The sequence below is a fragment of the Bos grunniens genome, chromosome 11 (assembly GCF_055505025.1).
Source record: "Bos grunniens cultivar Pamir isolate PY7600 chromosome 11, Bosgru_T2T1.0, whole genome shotgun sequence".
Classification (NCBI taxonomy): Eukaryota; Metazoa; Chordata; class Mammalia; order Artiodactyla; family Bovidae; genus Bos; species Bos grunniens.
Window position 1 is genome coordinate 83,220,098 of NC_141175.1, and position 6,000 is coordinate 83,226,097.

Genomic DNA, 6,000 nt, shown 5'->3' on the forward strand with positions numbered 1-6,000 from the left:
ATAGCCTTGACTAGACGAACCTTTGTTGGCAAAGTAGTGTCTCTGCTTTTGAATATGCTATCTAGGTTGGTCATGACTTTCCTTCCAAGGAGTAAGCGTCTTTTAATTTCATGGCTGCAGTCACCAGAATGTTTTTAACTTCTGGCAAAAAGGAAAAGGACTTTTCCATTTTTGTGTAAACGCATAACATTCTCTGGTGTTCTTTTGCACCCCCTCCCCCTTCCCCCCTATTTTTTGGCCTTGCAGCTTGCAGGATTTCCGTTCCCCAACCAGGGATTGAACCTGTGCCCCCTGCAGTGAAAGTGCGGAGCCTTAACTACTGGATCACCAGGGAAGTTCCTCTTTCCCATCTTTTGATGGAATTCTGGATATAAAACAAAAGAGTTACTTTTTTCTTAGTGCTATTAGAAGACAAATAGGGTCCAAATTGATGATAAATGACTACTGACCGTCTGCCTCAATGATGGGAGGAGAATGGGGAGTGGTAGAGAGTATGACAAAATGGAAAACCACTCAGCTCCAGTTGACTTGTTCCTTGCTAGAAGGTGGCTCCATTATGGACAGATCTACACTTTTAAAATAAAAAAGAATAATATACATAGTTATAAAGTGGATATATTTTAAAAGTACAGCTTGGTGAATTTTTCACAAAATGGAAAAAGTGGTATAACTCCCAGTTGGATCAAGAAACAGAACTGAGGTGTCAGGCCCCACAAGGGGCCCTCATCCTCCCTTCCTGTCCAGATCTACTTTTTAAGAAAAAAAATCTGGATTCATATATGGACTCTCCATTTCTAAATTTTGTCAAGCAATTCAAAACATTTTCAAACCCTGTGGGCCAAGCTAAACACATCTTCTGACCAGAGTCAGCCCAGAGGACTCCAGCTTAGCGTCTTGCTTGTTGCTTCAGTGTCTGGCAGCCCACACGACTCTTGTCTTCCATCTAGAGTGGGTGGGTAGCCACGTTTGTGCTATGTGATCCTGGCCATGATTGATGGGGGTCTCTCCCTGGGATTTTTGGCAGTGGGACTCTAGCTGGGTCATGTTGCTGGAAGTGGGAGCTTCTGTAGCTCCAGGGCTGGAGCAGGCTCTACTTCACCATATCAGGGGAGGAGCAGAGAAAGCTGACTCCCAGAAAGAAAAGGTGATGTGCAGAGAGAGCAAAGGAAGAAATCATATAGCAAGGGAGAGTGAGAGAAGCTGCATTGGTTCCCCAGGAGTTTTCCAACTTGCCAGTTCTTGGTCCTAGATCCTTCTTTGGAAGCCAGGATAGACAAGGTTCTAAGGCGCTGGTTAGGCTGCAGGCTTCTCTAAGTGTTCAGGAGGATCAAGTAGGTGGTGAATAACAGCTGGAGATATAAGTGACAGCTGATGGCTGGCAGTCAAGTGGGCAGGGGTCTCCATGGCGAAGTTCTGTCCACACAGAGCCAGCCCCTAAGCCTGAGCTGGGGTGAGGAGTGAGGAGGCCTGGCAGGCAAGTGGGAGTTAGAAACTTACTCAGGTAAGCTCATTATAGCATTCTTGTTTGAGAAATATTGGAGATTGGGTTATTATTCTCAATTCTTTGCACCTTCCCTGTAATAGAATTATCCATGCCCTTTGCCATATGACTTTGCACATACCCTACTAGAATCAGTGGATCGATCATGCATCCCCATTTATTTGACTTTGGGCTTGGCCAGTTGACTTGCCTTGGACAATGGACATGGGTAGATTGGACAGTATCCAGTTTTGAGTGAAGGCCTTAAGGGTCATGGGAAATTTCTACTAGCTTTTTCTTATGCTTCTTCCATCCATAATGAGATGAGCCAGCCTCAGGGAGCTGGTGGCCCCCCAATGAGTAGCATGTGGAATTGATCTGTATCTGAGCCACAGGCTGAATCAGAGCACTCTACCAATCCACAGACTGTAAGTGAGAAAAATAACTGTTTTTATAAGCCAGTAAGATTTTAGGATCATTTATTACATAGTATTATTATAGCAATAGATGACTGATACAGAGGAGAGCTGAATTCTAAGCAAAATTAAGGACTAAGAGTCAAGGCAGAAGGAGTCTGGTACACTAGATGGGCAAATTCTGGAGCAGGGAAGGGAGAGCTCAGACTCAGAGGCAACATGAGCAGTAATGGGAGCTCTTCCAGGTCATTCCAGAGGGCACCAGATACATGTCTGATTGGAAGAGGGAAATGAGAGTGGTCTGGGGAAAATATCTGTCACCTCATTGGTCATCTGGCTTGAAGGTAAATCAGGAGGAACACAGGAGCCAAGCAATTGTAACCAACCTGGTGACATTATTTGAAGCCATCAGGTGTGTTCAAACTTTATACTCCACTCCCCCATCCCCTCCCAGCTTGGTCAGCATTGGCTCAGGATCTGTGAGCATCCATGGATCTAGCTCAGAGGATCCTGCCTGGGAAAGGAGCAATAGGAAAAATATGATGGAAGAGGATACCCCAGTACTGTAGCTCCCAAATGCTCAAAGGTGCATGTGTGTGTGTGTGTGTGTGTGTGAGATGGCTCATCTATTACAAACCTCATGGTTGGTTACTGTCCACCTGTTTGCTTCTCTTGTTAACAGCTCAAGCTGGAGTGGGTTTGAGGCTGGGAGACTTTTATATATTCTGACCACGTTCACCAGCTTTCTGAGAACCTGAAGCTTCAGATAAAGCCTGTGACACCATAGGTCAGCAGGCCAACCGGATGAGCAGAGCAGAACATGGTGGCCAGTGGCCCGCATTGCCATATCAGGGTTGCCAGGCAGGTGTGCAGATGGAAGGTGTTTCTGATTTTCTTTCTTGAAATTCCTTTTCCCTGGGGCTTGCAGGCTCAGGAAGCTCTTGTCATCTCCTAATTGAGGCAGATGAAGATGGGCGTCCTGGAGAGAGGCGTTTCCACTTAATCAAGGCCAGTCATACCCAAGGTCAGGGATTAAGCAGAGATCTGCAGATCTGCACACTTGCTCAGGCAGCCTGCTTTCTGTCTTCGCTACCTTGTTATCTGGCCCTTGCTGAATTCCTGTAGCTTTTCCAGGACTTAAACTGTGAGATTAACAGCTATCATTCTTTGAATGCCTACCATATGCTAGGCTCTCTAGTGGATCTTTTACAAATATTACTGATAATAACAGCAGCGAAGATAACTAATATTTATTAAGCATTTACTATGTGCTAGGCACCATGCCAAGCGCTGTATGTGTATTAATGCATCGAGAATCCTCACAGTAAGGCATTGAGGCCTCATTATTTTTGCATACAATAAATGGTGGAATCAGGACTAGGATCTAGGTTGGCCTGACTCTGGGATCTCTGTCTTTTTATTTTTCATTCATGGATGCTCTTTTGTTTGGTGTTGCTCTCAAGTCATGATGCCAGGGCACTGTCCTGTCACCAGAATGGGCTGGGACATAGATCAGGAGGGTGAACACAGAGTGGGGAGCATTTTTAAGTAAGAGTCCAGTGAGTAGCTCACAATGAGGGCAGATAAAATCCAAAAGGACATATGCCAAGCCCCTGAAAGGTGAATAGAGCAGGGAGGGACACTCCGGAAGCCATCGGATGTCATGGCAGGCAGCTGGGCTATGCAGGAATCCTGTCAACAGGAAGCAGATCCTGGTTGCTGGGCAGGAGTCCAGGAGCCTGACACCGGGCCCTGGAGAAAATGGAGCTGGTCAGCACCCAGCCTATAATTCTGACTCTGCCTTTTACTAAATTTGGGGCAAGTTTTTTAATTCTTTTAAGCTTCAGTTTCTTCATCTGTGAAATGGGAAGTATAGTATTACCTTCTTCATAGGGTTAATAAGATAACTAAGTGAAATATAAAGTGCCAATGGTAGTGCCTGGCACCAAGGAAGAGCTCAATATTATATGGCATGCTACATTTCCCAGGCAGTGACTGGGGCACAGGACAAGGCAGGACTCAAATGATCATAACTGAGAGTCACATGAAGCATCAGAAGAGCAGTACTAAGATTCTTCAGATGGAGATTAGTGTTTGTTTTAGAGATGGGCATGGAGTTCATTGCCTGCTTCCCTAGTGGCTCAGACAGTAAAGAATTCACCTGCAGTGCCAGAGTCCCAGGTTTGATCCCTGGGTCGGGAAGACCCCTGGAGGAGAAAGTGTCACCCCACTCCAGTATTCTTGTGTGGAGAATCCCATGGACAGAGGAGCCTGGTGGGCTACAGTCCATGGGGTCGCAAAGAGTGGGACACGACCGAGCCACTAACACACATGGAATTCAGTGACCTCAGTCCCATACAGAGGAGGGCGGCTGAATCTGAAGCAGGTCCTGCTCTTCCCCTACATGCTTTTGGAGTCCTGGCCCCTGATAGCTGAAAGCCTCTTGCTCTGGGCTTTGGACCCCCAGCTCAGTGCCCTTTCAGTGACTGCGATGCTGCTGGTAAATAAACACCCGACTTAAAATACGGACAGCCGTGTTAATGGCAGCTGCACTGTGGTGCTTTTAAAACAGGTATGCAAGTTTGTTCCCTGATACTCCTGCCATCAAAAGGTAGCACCGAATTCTTCCTCCCTGGAATACGGGCTGCCTTTAGTAACTGGCTTCTAATAAAGAGAATGTAGTGAAAGTGATGCTGTGTGTCTTCCAAGGCTGGGTTAGAGAAGGCGATGCAGCTTCTGTCCAACTCTGTCTCTTAGGATGCTCGGCCCTGGAATTAGTCACCACGTTAGGAGGAAGCTTAGCCACATAGAGAGGCCACATGAAGTGTCTGGACCAACAGCCCCAGTTAAGGTCATAAGTGCCAGCCAGCATCAGTCACCAAACAAGTGAGTGGTTAGATCTCAGATGGTTTGATCTAGCTTTGGAGCCATGCCAGCTGACACCAAGTAGAGCAGGGAATAGCTGTCCCCACCAGGTTCCTGTCCAAATTACTGATGATTCAGCAAAATAAACGTCTCTGTTTTAAGCCATTAAGTTGTGGGCTGGCTTGCACTGCAGTAATAAATATGCACATACATAGTGGAGCCAGGAAGTGAAGCAGTTGGACACAGGGCTGAAGAGTTTCTATTCTGGGATCAGACAATTGACTGTCAAATTTCAGCTCTGTTATTTGCACCAGGCCAGTTTCATAACATCTTGCCATCTCTAAGATGGTGATAATAATCGTATTAATTTTATGTGTTGTTGTATTAGTTTGCTCAGGTTGCCATAACAAATGACCATAGACTGGGTGACTTAAAAACAGAAATTAATTTTCTCATAGTTCTGGAGGTTCCAAGATCAAGGTGTCAGCAAGGCGTTTGGTTTCTCCTGAGGCATCTCTCCTTGGTAGATGGCTGCCTTCTCACTGTCTTCACATGGTCTTTCCTCTGTGAACACGCCTGTTTGTGTCCACATTTGCTCTTTTTATATGGACACCAGACATACATGGGTTCGGGCCCATGCTGAAAACCTCACTCTAAGATGATGACCTCTTTAAAGACCCTTTCAGCAATATGGTTATATTCTGAGGTGCTGGGGTTTAGGATTTCAACATATGACTTTGGAGGTGGGGGAGCAAAAATCAGCCCATAACCCTAAAAAATAGGTTTTTGGTGAACACATGGTAAATGCTTAGTAAATAATGGCCATTACTGTTATATATGTTATATACACATGACAGCAATATGATTATACTTGATACATGCAAAAGGACTAACACCATCATGTGTGCAGAAGAAATTGTATTTTCTTCTCAGTTGGATGTTAAGAGGAGCCAGCTTCCTAGTTAGAGCTGTTTGTTGCCCAGACCTCCAGCCTGGCCCCCCATCTTAGTGATGGTTGGAAGAGAGGGGTGATCAGTCTCCTCTGAAGGGAGGAAACAGCAGCATTTCCTGCCCCTCCAGGTGCTTCCTTTGGTGACCCTTGGGAGGAACTCTCTCTTTGAGGTGGGAATCCCAGGGTGATCCCAGGTAAGAAAGGTTTGGGGTGATATAAAAACCAGAGGTCAGTGTCTGTCTTAAGTTGCCTGGGTGCTCCAGAATGGATCCCCAGAGTTGTTCCCG